A 14,826-nucleotide genomic window follows, 5' to 3' on the forward strand; every position below is an offset into this window, starting at 1 on the left:
AAGGATGATAAGGAAATTGCTGAGATAAAGGAGAAGACGAGCAAAGGAAAAGCCAAAGGTTTTCATGAGGATGAGCACGAAACTTTATGGTTTGAGGATCGTGTATATGTGCCCAATAATGTGGAGATCAAGACGTTAATACTTCAAGAGGCCCATGACTCGCCATACTCGATTCACCCTAGAAACACCAAGATGCATTTGGATTTGAAGGAACGTTTCTGGTGGACTGGTATGAAGAAGGATATTGTCGAGTATGTAGCAGTATGTGATGTATGTCAGAGAGTGAAGGCAGAACATCAGAAGCCAGCAGGATTACTACAGCCTATGCCGATACCCGAATGGAAGTGTAACAAACTTGGTATGGATTTGATCACCGGATTACCTAGGACAAGGTCAGGTTATGATTCCATCTGGGTAGTAGTTGACCGCTTGACCAAAGTGGCTCACTTTTATCCCGGTGAAAACCACATATACAAGCGCGAAGTTGGCCAAGATATATATGAGCAGGATCGTATGTGTGCATGGAGTTCCAAGGACCATCGTATCAGATAGAGGAACACACTTCACCTCGAAGTTCTGGAATCAGCTGCACCAGACTTTGGGTACTAGGCTAGTGTTTAGTACAACCTTTCATCCCCAGACCGATGGACAGACCGAGTGAGTCAATCAGTTTCTAGAGGACATGTTGAGAGCCTGTGCGCTAGATTATGGATCTAGTTGGGACGATAATTTGCCTTACGCAGAGTTCTCATACAACAGCAGCTATCAGGCTAGTTTGAAGATGGCCCCTTTCGAAGCTTTATATGGAAGAAGGTGCAGGACACCGTTGATGTGGGATGAAGTTGGAGACTATCAATAGTTTGTACCAGATTTGATTAAAGAATCTGAAGAGAAGGTTAATTTGATTCGAGATAGACTGAAGGTAGCTCAGTCCAGACAGAAGAGTTACGCCGATACTAAATTCAAGGAGGTAGTCTATGAAATCGGAGATAGAGCATATCTTCGTGTGTCACCACTCCGAGGAGTTAAACGATTTGGAGTTAAGGGAAAGTTAGCCCCGAGATTTGTAGGACCGTCTCGAGTATTGGAACGTATGGGAGAGGAGGACTACAAGTTGGAGTTACCCGAAGGATTGTCAGGAGTACATGATGTGTTTCACATTTCCCAGTTGAAGAAGTGCCATGCTGAGATGGCCAATATCCCTCTAAGAGATACGGTGCCCCTGGAAGCAATATAGTTGGATAGTGACCTAACCTATGAGCAGAAACCCGTCAAGATTCTCGAGTTTTGTCAGGACCCCGATTCCAAGTCACATCGATCTAGCCGGTAACACCTCATATCACTTTGCGGCCTCACGCGCGGTATTCCCATGGGTGTCGCCTTACCATGGCTCGGGACCGTTTGCGCCTTTTGGCTCACGTATATGATAGTGTCGCTAGCATCCATATGACAGAGAACCCGTGCCGACATGGCTAGTTGTGAACCCAAAGCGGCACCAACCTATGGGGACAGGCATACATGAATCACATCGAGCATGTCGGTCAGCAGCATGTGAATCCGGGCTGTAGCACTGGGCGAATAGGACTCCGGGAACCAGGGCTGTAGCAGGCTAGGCAGGACTCCGGATGTCACCGCGTGACATTTCCACGAAGGGACAGACACAGGAACGAAGTGACACACATGCCGGCAAGTCAAGTGCCCTGAGCAGTAGTGCTGTAGCGGACTACTATGGCTCATGGAAGCCCTAGACTACATTTCCCCATAAGAGAGGCTGCCATGGATAAACAACTAGATTGTCGGATCCCACACATACCAAGCATTTCAATCATACACACAATATGCTCGATATGTGTAAATACAACATGGCATCACAACATAACTCTACGACTCAAGTATTTATTCATTAGGTTCCGAGGAGCCAAGATATTACAAACATGGGTCTCATGACCCAACAATCGTAGCATACAAATCAAAGCACATGCGGAAGCTTAACATTTCTGAGTACAGACATCTACAAATGAAAAAGGCTGAGAAGCCTGACTATCTACTAGATCCTGCTGAGGGCACAAGATCGTAGCTGAGGTATCAAGCTAAACGTCGAAGTCCATGCGAAACTACTAGCGAGACTGAAGTCTCTCTGCAAAACATAAATTAAGCAAACGTGAGTACAAAATTACTCAGCAAGACGTACATTAGAACTAGCTACATATGCATCGGTATCAACAGGGGGTGGTGGAGTTTAACTGCAGCAAGCCAGCTTTGACTCAGTGTCTATCTTAAACTACGACTGCAAGTAACTCTTTTGAGGTGGCGCACACGAGTCGACATATTCACCATATCAATACACCACTATAGATCCGCTCCCATCTCCCTACGAGAACGCCATCCATAGCACTCACGCTTATCTTGCGCATTTTAGAGTATCCACTTTCACTTGTCTATGAACTGTTATAGGCAACCCAGAAGTCCTTTACCGCGGACGCGGCTATTCGAATAGATCATTTATAACCCTGCAGGGGTGAACTTCGTCACACATGTTTCCACCACTTAGCGTCTGCACACGACATGTGCTCGGCAGACTTCAAGCGAAAGCCGAAGTGGGTGCAGACCACGACCTAACTAACTGCACAAGTATCTAGTCCAGGTTTATCGCCTATTCGGGTTCCATCCGCAAGGAAATCCGTCCGGGGTGTCCTCAACGGCCCCAAACTACGTGTACAGGGTCCCGAGACGCCAAACGGGCGCCGACATACCCGGCCACAGGGTATCTACCGCATCATAGCCCACCCCTAGGGTCAGCGCTACGCACGGCCGCCAACACATAACCTACAAACACCAGAAACTAGTTGCAACTCCTGGACAGAGGACGAGAGGGGTCAATAAGTCGAGCGGGGTCATATTTCAGGGCCCAATGTGTGGTAGTAGCTGTTTCATGGATCACAAACACAGAACTCAGTTCCTGAGGACAGTTTCAGTGAGACAACCCACCATGTACTCCTACATGGCCTCTCACCGCTACCTTTACCAAATCATGTTCACACACTTAGCTCACACAGTAGGACATGTTCACACACCTCCGATTCATCCCCGATGAACCAGACCTGACAAGACTCTATGCAATAGCAGGCATGACAAACAAGCATGAATGAGTAGGCACATCAGGGCTCAAACAACTCCTACTCATGCTAGTGGGTTTCATCTATTTACTGTGGCAATGACAGGACATGCAGAGGATAAGGGGTTCAACAACCGCAGCAAGTAACAGATGAATCGTTGTTGTCCTAATGCAGTAAAAGAGAGCAGGAGCGAGAGAGTGGGATTGTATTGGAATGAGCAAGGGGGTTTTGCTTGCCTGGCACTTCTGAAGATAGTATAGTTCTTCATCGGTGTCATCGAACTCATCGTCGGAACCATGTCTATCGAGAGGGGACAAATACCATCAAACAAAGAGGAACACAATTAATGCAACGCAACAATTATGATGCATGATAATGTCATGGCAATATGCTGTTGATTGAGCTAATGCAACTAGCAATCATATTAAATGAAGTTGGTTTGAACCAAGGGTTCAAATTCAAACTCCATATGTGCTTATTTAAATGTCAATTATGCAAATTTCCATGTACAGCAACCCTAGGTTGTTCAAACATGCATGCAATTGCCATAAACAGATTCCTTGAATTTTTCTGATAATTTTTCATATATAATTTATTTCATTCTGAGTTATAGATTATTTTCTATGATTTTTGGAAGTTCAGGGGATTTTCTGAAAATAAATAAATCACTTAGATTTATTTAAAATACAAAAAAGCATTTACTGCGTCAGCCTTGCATCATGCTGACGTCATCTGGTCAATAGACGTGGTCCAGGTCAAACCTGACCAGTGGGACCCACTGGTCAGTAGTTAGTTAACTAACTAAAGTTAGTTAGTGTTAAACTAATACTAATCCTAGTTTAGTTAGTGGCCTGGGACCCACACGTCAGTGACTCGGGGGGTCAAACTGGGCCCACATGGTCAACGGCCAGCGGGGTTAAAACCCACCGGCGACTCGACACCGGCAAGGCCCGAGACGGTGGCGCGGCTCGGAAAACGCCCACATGGGTCAGGCGAGGCCGTTCTTGGGCTCGTTGGAGAGCTCCTGCAGGCGCGCGTCTAGTGGTGGTGGAGGCCGGGTCTATCGTGGCTGGAGCCAACGACGGCGAGCTCCAAGGCGGCGGCCGGAGTTTGGCCATGTGCGGGGTTGGGGCTGCGGCATGCAAACGCGGAAACTGAGGCGCTAGCGAGGCACTACGCGATGCGGCAAGCATGTTGGGTAGCACGGGATGACCAAATGGTCGCCGGAGCGACGCCGGCGACAAGCTCGAGCGGAGACGATCTTTGGCCATGGTGGAACTATGGCCTAGAGGGTGCAAACACGCAGGAAAGAAGAGGGGAAAAGCGGCGGAGCTCACAGGGAGGTCGATGAGCAGATCAGTGGGCTCGGGGGCGACCAGAGCGAGGCGAATCGATGAACGGCGTCCGGCGGATACCGAGGTTGAAGACGACCCGATGGCGGCGATGCAGGGCCTCCGGTGAAGCGTGGCTCGGTGGGGAGGGCGAGGGCGTTGTGGTGGAGCTACTGGACTCATCGGTAGGGCGAGGGGTGGTCGGTGGCTGCTGTGGTGCACGTCGGCGGCGACGGGGCCGCTCCGGTGCGTGCGAGTGAGAGAGCAGAGGAGGGGAGAGTAAGCTGCGAGAGAGGGGAAGGACCAGGGGGGCTCAGGCGTCTCCAAGCGCGTCGGATCGGAGTGGGGAGGAAGCAGGAGGTGGAAGAAGGAGGTGGCTTCGCCTCCTGTGCGCGCGCCACGCCGTCTTCCTCCTGGCAAAGGAAGGAGACGACTGGCGCCTGGCTCTGGTGGGCTGGGCCATGTCAGGTGAGCACCAGGTAAGTGCATTCTCCCTCTCTCTTTTATTTGTTTCAGTTTTTCTAATTTCTGCTACTGTTTTGCAAATAAAATACTAACCAAAACACTTTGGTTAATTCTGTAAATTTTTGTGAGGAATATTTGAATTATTTTCAAACCACACAACAAATTTCAGAATATTTGGAGCAACCAATATTTAATGGTAAATTTTAAACTCCAACTCAAATACCATAATGATTTAATTCAATGACCAAAATGTCCTGGAAAAATATGCATCATCTCTGGTAGAGGCTTTCACCTTTTTCCATAAATCATGAACATTTTAAAAGGATATTTTGAGGTCACTGAAAATATTTTGGTTGAACCTATTTCAATTGCATTTGTGCTAGGGTTTATCAATCCCCAATTCAAATTTCTTAAATTTAAACATGATGACATGAATGCTTTCATGCAACTAGATACAAGCAAATCTAGGGCCGTGACAACTCACCCCCACTAAACAAGAATCTCGTCCCGAGATTCAAGACATGAGGTAAGAAGACAGAGGGGGCACAAGACCAACACAATCTTCACGATCCATGTTGCACCTCATAAGGTTGTTGATTCGTAGCATACGTTGATCTTGACATCCTCGCTTTTGAGATCTTCATCCACGAGATGATGACGGAAAGAAACTCTACTAGGATTGATCTTCTCAAAGATCAAACTATACAATCTCAACTCGCAGAATGAGATGTTGAAACATCTCGAGTTGAGACACAAAACACATCGAGAGGGATGGAAGAACAAACGACGGGGTTTGATTTGGCGGGCAACAATTCCACGCTTAGAAAGATGGTGGATGGTGTCAAGGCGGCGAGGAAATAATTGCCATGATTCTGTAACGGGGCACCTTGGAAAAAATGACTCGTTGAACTGTTCCCTTAAGTGGCGAAAAGAATTACTTTTGATCCATAGATCATTGGAACTGTTCATACCAACTTAAGGCAATTCGCAAACGATCGTCTGGAAGAGTTCGAAGAAGTATCATACTCGGACTAGAATGGATGATGTGGACTACCTTGTTGAAGTCAACGCAATGGATGATATTTGCCTATCATCGGAAATGAATGGGACCCATGACAGGACCACTTTTGAAGATGGTCCTGGACAGCAACTGCTGAGAAGGACATCCCATGGAAAATTGACACGATGGGGTGCAAGCTGGGAACAAAATGCAAATGTTGAGATTGTTCCAACCATCATATCTGCCTGAGATTCAGATCTGGTTAGAAGCAGGATACTTCAGACTCACATGTGTGAAAATAAAAGTTGCAACACAAATTGACGAGATAACGTTGTGCGACTCTCATGAGAAGAACTACGATAGCAAGCTCCAAAACATGAGCTGGTTCTGCTACACACCTATGAACACACTGTCCTAGACAAGCATGACCACATGGTAGTCTTATAATATAACACTACCAAGTTCTGGTTGGGAACCAACATCGAGGATAACGAAATCCTGTACAAATCCATCTGGTACCTTCAGGACTAGCACTTAGAACTTATTATCTTTGAACAAATCAACCAGTGGCTTGGTGTGCTAGGAATACAAATGGAGTGGAGGTAATCAATCTGCCAAACCATAGAATACTTCGCACGAATGCATGACTGACTTGGGATGATTCCAAAGGGAGCAAAAACAAGCTCCCTCGAATTCAGGGCGGCAACTTGCATCGATTGCACGTGAACTTAGAGGAAGTCACTACTTCCATCCAAACATATACTTCATGAACGGGGCATGAAGAAAATTCTTACACAAGTTTCCAACACTAGCTGAATGTTCAACATGAATCATGGAGGAGAAGAGATGTTGCTGATGGGCTCAACAACAACTCATCAGAATTTCCATATCACCGTACTTCTACCATCATGTGAACACGGTGATAGCATTGGTCAGACCAAAAGATGTAATGGTGTATGCTCGAGGGATCAACCACGAGTAAGACAACATTACGAACATCGTTGGTTCTGATTTGACTTGAGGATAGCCCATACTCAAGTCAAAGTTTTGACAAGGCAATGTTCCAACAACTGATCAGGAGGACCAATTGATGGAGATATCATCTTTCTTCAACAAACACACAACCACAAGGATATCCCTTTGGAGATGAACTAAGCGAGACAAGCTTCCATCTTCCAACTCTCCAAGTTGTTGTCTAGCTCAACCAACTAGCTCAGGGATATCCAACATAGATTCTTGGAGAAGGGGTGATTTATAAGAAAACCCATTTGATCACGAGCTCAACATAGCGGCCAGGTGACAACCTGGTAATACTTTTGAGAAGATATTCGGAAAATCATGAACCACCGATATGTTACTACGCTTGAGAACAATCTTTCTTTTCAGGGCAAGATGATATGATTAAAAGAGTGAGGGATTGAGACAATCCTAACACATTGATCGAAAAGTGCACCAGAATAAGGACTAGGTAGCACGATCTATCTTAGAATGATGATTCAATAACCAACACGCTAAGAATGAAATGATTGTCCTTTAACTACAAAGCAACACGGTTGCTAGGAGTATTGATTTCACACACTATAGTTCACTTGTCGCTATCCCAGTTATAGCAACATAGGGACCGAGGAATGAACAATGATGGCGAAGAGTATCAATATATCAAGAATTCATAAGTTGGTGTGCAATTCCTATGATACTCTTGACAAAAGAGGGTAATACTCCAGGTAGAACAGAACAAAAGCTACATTGGCATTTTGATCTGCGGAACACAACTACTTTGACCAGCCCAAGAAATGGATGAGGTACTGGAGTTTGTTTCTCCTAGTCATTACAGAATAGAATGGCTTGACGGGCCACAAGAATAACAGGCATCGTTGAATGAATGCACACATACTCTTGACTATCAATTGATATCCGAAGGTCAGGAAACAACTAAAGAGGGACAACTCAAAGGAACATATAACTTTCTGAGTTGTGGATGCATAGATTAACATGTCGAACGAGTTCAACATAATTCTTCCGGATAACCCATGCAGAAAGGTAGAACTGGCAGACTTACAACATAGAATCAAGAACTCGTCAAGAGCACTCTACTTGTGATCTTTCGATTCCGCGAGGAACTTCTGCCATAAGCAGTTCATGATATTTGGAAGAAGGATATACCATGAACCTCTAGGTCTATTGCAAATATTACTAATATCCTAAAGGTACGAGCAACACTATCAACACGAGATAAGTAGAGTGGATCTTGGGTCAAGAACCCAGGAGTAGAATACCTACTAACTAAATGGCATCACAGGATGCTTTCGAGAATGATGGCCAGAATCATCACATTGGGAACACAAAACATGGCTAGATTACTATGTGATCCTCTAAAACACCTAGGGTCATAATACTAGCTCCAACCTATATGTCGAGGCAACAAAGTGCCTCAACTCACCAATTAGTGTGGTTAATCTGGCCCAAAAGGATATCAGAAATGGGAAGAAAGGATTTGCAAATGCATCAGACTATTTAGAGACCTGGGATGACTCGGACAGCATAACGGTTGTAAATGCTCAAAATTATTTGAGAGATCCTGCAAAAATGGTGGCATAACCACTCAACAACACAATATCAAGGTTCTGAGATCAACTGTCAACATACGAAAGTAGTAGGAACGGAACTGAGGCTTGAAACTATCAATTCTATAAGTCTATGGATTAGTAGCACGTCATCCTGATAGATAGATGAGAAGGCCGAATTCTTAATCCGCGTAGAAAAGAAGAGGTTGACTCAGATCAGAAAGGCATAGGGTAAAGGAGTAAAAAGAGCCTTACGTTCCATCCCACAATCAATTCCCTTATATAACTAAAGCATTTCTAGACTCAACTTCGACCAGCTTGGCTTGGTAATCCTACAGGCAGTCAGGCTCTGATACCAACACTGTCAGGACACCAATTCCAAGTCACATCGATCTAGCCAGTAACACCTCATATCACTTTGCGGCCTCACGCACGGTATTCCCACGGGTGTCGCCTTACCATGGCCCGGGACCGTTTGCGCCTTTTGGCTCATGTATATGATAGTGTCACTAGCATCCATATGATAGAGAACCTGGGCCGACATGGCTAGTCATGAAGCCAAAGCGGCACCAACCTATGGGGACAGGCATACATGAATCACATCGAGCATGTCGGTCAGCAGCGTGTGAATTCGGGCTGTAGCACTAGGCTAACAGGACTCTGGGAATCCGGGCTGTAGCAGGCTAGGCAGGACTCTGGATGTCACCACGTGACATTTCCCCGAAGGGATAGACACAGGAACGAAGTGAAACACATGTCGGCCACTCAAGTGCCCTGAGCAGTAGTGCTGGGCTAGCAGGACTGCGGTGAACCGGGCTGTAGCGGACTACTATGCCTCATGGAAGCACTAGACTACATTTCCCCATAAGAGAGGCTGCCAAGGATAAACAACTAGATTGTCGGATCCCACACATACCAAGCATTTCAATCATACACACAACATGCTCGATATGTGTAAATACAACATGGCATCACAACATAACTCTACGACTCAAGTATTTATTCATTAGGCTCCGAGGAGCCAAGATATTACAAACATGGGTCTCATGACCCAACAATCATAGCATACAAATCAAAGCACATGCGGAAGCTTAACATGTCTGAGTACATACATCTACAAATGAAAAATGCTGAGAAGCCTGACTATCTACCAGATCCTGCTGAGGGCACAAGATCGTAGCTGAGGTACCAAGCTAAACGTCGAAGTCCACGCGAAACTACTAGCGAGACTGAAGTCTCTCTGCAAAACATAAATTAAGCAAACGTGAGTACAAAAGTACTCAGCAAGACTTACATTAGAACTAGCTACATATGCATCGGTATCAACAGGGGGGTGGTGGAGTTTAACTGCAGCAAGCCAGCTTTGACTCAGTGGCTATCTTAAACTACGACTGCAAGTAACTCTTCTGAGGTGGCGCACACGAGTCCACATATTCACCATATCAATACACCACTATGGATCCGCTCCCGTCTCCCTACGAGAACGCCATCCATAGCACTCACGCTTATCTTGCGCATTTTAGAGTATCCACTTTCACTTGTCTATGAACTGTTATAGGCAACCCAGAAGTCCTTTACCGCGGACGCGGCTATTCGAATAGATCATTTATAACCCTGCAGGGGTGTACTTCATCACACATGTTTCCACCACTTAGCGTCTGCACACGACATGTGCTCGGCAGACTTCAAGCGAAAGCCGGCGTGGGTGTATACCACGACCTGACTAACCGCACAAGTCTCTAGTTCAGGTTTATCGCCTATTCGGGTTCCATCCGCAAGGAAATCCTGCTGGGGTGTCCTCAACGGCCCCAAACGATGTGTACAGGGTCCTGAGATGCCAAACGGGCGCCCGGCATACCCGGCCACAAGGTATCTACCGCATCATAGCCCACCCCTAGGGTCAGCGCTACGCACGTAAAATAGAGCAGGAGCGAGAGAGTGGGATTGTATCGGAATGAGCAAGGGGGTTTTGCTTGCCTGGCACTTCTGAAGATAGTATAGTTCTCCATCGGTGTCATCAAACTCATCGTCGGAACCACGTCTATCGAGAGGAGACAAATACCGTCAAACAAAGAGGAACACAATCAATGCAATGCAATAATTATGATGCATGATAATGTCATGGCAATATGCTGTTGATTGAGCTAATGCAACTAGCAATCATATTAAATGAAGTTGGTTTGAACCAAGGGTTCAAATTCAAACTCCGTATGTGCTTATTTAAATGTCAATTATGCAAATTTCCCTGTACAGCAACCCTAGGTTTTTCAAACATGCATGCAAATTCCATAAACAGATTCCTTGAATTTTTCTGATAATTTTTCATATATAATTTATTTCATTCTGAGTTATAGATTATTTTCTATGATTTTTGGAAGTTTAGGGGATTTTCTGAAAATAAATAAATCAGTTAGATTTATTTAAAATATGGAAAAGCATTTATTGTGTCAGCCTTGCATCATGCTGACGTCATCTGGTCAACAGACGCTGTCCAGGTCAAACCTGACCAGTGGGACCCACTGGTCAGTAGTTAGTTAACTAACTAAAGTTAGTTAGTGTTAAACTAATACCAATGCTAGTTTAGTTTATGGCCTGGGGCCCACACGTCAGTGATTCGCGGGGTCAAACTGGGCCCACATGGTCAACGACCAGTGGGGTCAAAACCCACCGGCGACTCGATGCCGGCGAGGCCTGAGACGGTGGCACGGCTCGGAAAACGCCCACAGGGCATGGGCGAGGCCGTTCTTGGGCTCGTTGGAGAGCTCCTGCAGGCGTGCGTCTAGTGGTGGTGGAGGCCGGGTCTATCGTGGCCGGAGCCAACGACGGCGAGCTCCAAGGCGGCGGCCGGAGTTCGGCCATGCGCGGGGTTGGGGCTGCGGCGTGCAAACGCGGAAACTGAGGCGCTAGCGAGGCACTACGCGATGCGGCAAGCATGTTGGGTAGCACGGGATGACCAAATGGTCGCCGAAGCGACGCCAGCGACAAGCTCGAGCGGAGGCGAGCTTCGGCCATGGTGGAACTATGGCCAAGAGGGTGCAAACGCGCGGGAAAGAAGAGGGGAAAAGCGGCGGAGCACACAGGGAGGTCGTTGAGCAGATCAGTGGACTCGCAGGCGACCGGAGCAAGGCGAATCGATGAACGGCGTCCCGCGGGTACCGAGGTGGAAGACGACCCGATGGCGGCGATGCAAGGCCTCTGGCGAAGCGTGGCTCGGTGGGGAGGGCGAGGGCGTCGTGGCGGAGCTACTTGACTCATCGGTAGGGCGAGGGGTGGTCGGTGGCTGCGGTGGTGCACGTCGGCAGCGACGGGGCCGTTCAGGTGCGTGCGAGTGAGAGAGCATAGGAGGGGAGAGTGAGCTGCGAGAGAGGGGAAGGACCAGGGGGGCTCGGGCGTCTCCAAGCGCGTTGGATCGGAGTGGGGAGGAAGCAGGAGGTGGCTTCGCCTCCTATGCGTGCGCCACGCCGTCGTCCTCCTGGCAAAGGAAGGAGACGACTGGCGCCTAGCTCTGGTGGGCTGGGCCGTGCTGGGCCATGTCAGGTGAGCGCCAGGTAATTGCTTTCTCCAAGCGCGTCGGATCGGAGTGGGGAGGAAGCAAGAGGTGGAAGAAGGAGGTGGCTTCGCCTCCTGTGCGCGCGCCACGCCGTCTTCCTCCTGGCAAAGGAAGGAGACGACTGGCGCCTGGCTCTGGTGGGCTGGGCCGTGTCAGGTGAGCACCAGGTAAGTGCTTTCTCCCTCTCTCTTTTATTTGTTTGAGTTTTTCTAATTTCTGCTACTGTTTTGCAAATAAAATACTAACCAAAACACTTTGGTTAATTCTGTAAATTTTTGTGAGGAATATTTGAATTATTTTCAAACCACACAACAAATTTCAGAATATTTGGAGCAACCAATATTTAATGGTAAATTTTAAACTCCAACTCAAATACCATAATGATTTAATTCAATGACCAAAATGTCCTGGAAAAATATGCATCATCTCTGGTAGTGGCTTTCACCTTTTTCCATAAATCATGAACATTTTAAAAGGATATTTTGTTGTCATTGAAAATATTTTGGTTGAACCTATTTCAATTGCATTTGTGCTAGGGTTTATCAATCCCCAATTCAAATTTCTTAAATTTAAACCTGATGACATGAATGCTTTCATGCAACTAGTTAAAAGCAAATCTAGGGCCGTGACAAGTTTGCCAGCCGAATTACCTGCAGCAAGGTTATCAAGTTTTGCAAATTTTAGTGGAGCCACCATACCAACGATGAAGCCACGTGGGAGCGAGAAGAAGACCTACGGAAAGACCACCCACACCTATTTTCTAGCCAACCCAAATCTCGAGGGCGAGATTCATCTTAAGGGGGGTAGGTTTGTAACATCCCTATTTTCAATTTGGATGTTATACATAGGTCATCATATGCATATCACATTTTATTTGCATTTTGGTTGTGATCCTAGAAACCTTAAGCAACTCAAGGACCCAAGGAGAGAGTTGGAGATTTCACAAAATTTTCAAATTTGAAAAGAGGATCAAATTTGATTTTAATATTTTCCCTCCAACTGTGCCTAATAAAAGAGAGAAGATAAAATGACTTCTTCAAATGAAAGGAATATTGGAGAAGAAATTTTAAAATTAAAATTTTATTTGGATTTTATTTGCTATTTTATTTGAATTAGAAAAAAATGCATTTTTGAAAATTGCATTTTAGGCCAGAAAAATGTCCACCTAGTTCTAAATATTAGACTTAGATGGTGATTTTTTTCTGGTATTTTTAGATTTTTTTAAATATTTTATTAGGATTTCTCTCTCGGGCGAAATTTATTTAAAAAAAATCAGACCGACCGGGCCGAAGGCGTAGCTGGCCCACCAGGCTGTCGCAGCCTTCCTCCCGGGCGGGAGGATTCCCGGCGCCGCACGCACGCCGAGGGAGTCCGAGCTGGACTCCCGTCGCGCCTTCCCCTCCTTTAAGGCAGCCGCCGCCCCCCTCTTTATAACTCGCCCCGCCACGCCGCCTCCTCCCCAGCCCGTCCCCGCAGCCGCCACCGCTCGCTCGTCGTCGTAGCTCGCGCCGCTGCACGCCGCCCGCTGCTGTTGCTGCCGCCACTGCCACCCACGCGCCGCCACCGCTGCATCGCCTCGCCGGCGCCGCCGGAATTCCACCGCCGCCGTTGACCGGTAAAAGAACAATCGGTTTTTTGGGTTTCTTTGGTTTTCCCCCGGTTTATTTTTTTTGGGTTAGGGTTTTTCCCGGTTTTTACGATCGGTTCTAATTACCGGACGTTCGTCCATTAATCCGCGGTAGTGAACGATTTTCGTTCATTAGTTTCTGTTAGCGAACGTTCATTCGTTAGGTTTTTCTTTTTATTTTCTCGGCCAGGGACCTATCAACGAATACTTTTATCATATATTAGTCCCTGATCTTCAAACCCTCGTTACTTTTTGCTCGTTTGTCCAAATCCGGTGAAACCAATGCCAAATTCTTCGTCTTGTTCCCGTCTTTCCAGATAATCAACTTGAACATGATTTTGACAAATTAAAATATTGTTTCAAGTAGATTTGAATTCGAACTTTTTTGATCGTAATTTGAGTTTCGTAGCTCCGACTTGATTGATTCTTTTTGCAAATCGAAGCTCTTCAGTTGAACTTTCAGTTTGAATCTTTTCATTTGAGTTTTACGCTTGCATCTTATGCTTGAGTGCTTATGTATGCTATTGTTTGTTCACGATAGAGTTTCCGGAGTGTGAAGCGTGCTACTATGAGTTGCTAGGGTTTTCAGATTGTCAACAAGGCTGCTGCCGCCGCCGCCCACACGTCTCCACCTGCCATCGCCATCCCACGCCACCACCACCGCATTGCCTCGCCGGCGCCGCCGGAATTCCGCCGCCGCCGTTGACCGGTAAAAGACCAATTGGTTTTTTTCGGTTTCTTCGGTTTTCTCCTGGTTTATTTTTTTGGGTTAGGGTTTTTCTCGGTTTTTACGATCGGGTCTAATTAGCGTATGTTCGTCTGTTAATCCGTAGGAGCGAACGATTTTCATTCGTTAGTTTCTGTTAGCGAACGTTCGGTCGTTAGGTTTTTATTTTTATTTTCTCGGCCAGGGACCTATCATAGATTAGTCCCTCATCTTCAAACCCTCGTTACTTTTTGCTCGTTTGTCCAAATCTAGTGAAACCAATGCCAAAATCTTCGCCCTGTTCCCGTCTTTCCGGATAATCAACTTGAATATGATTTTGACAAAAATAAAATTTGGTTTCAAGCAGATTTGAATTCGAACTTCTTTTGATCATACTTTGAGTTTCGTAGCTCCGATTCGATTGATTCTTTTTGCAAATCGAAGCTCTTCAGTAGAAATTTCAGTTT

This window comes from Triticum urartu, chromosome 4, assembly GCF_003073215.2.
Source record: "Triticum urartu cultivar G1812 chromosome 4, Tu2.1, whole genome shotgun sequence".
Classification (NCBI taxonomy): domain Eukaryota; kingdom Viridiplantae; phylum Streptophyta; class Magnoliopsida; order Poales; family Poaceae; genus Triticum; species Triticum urartu.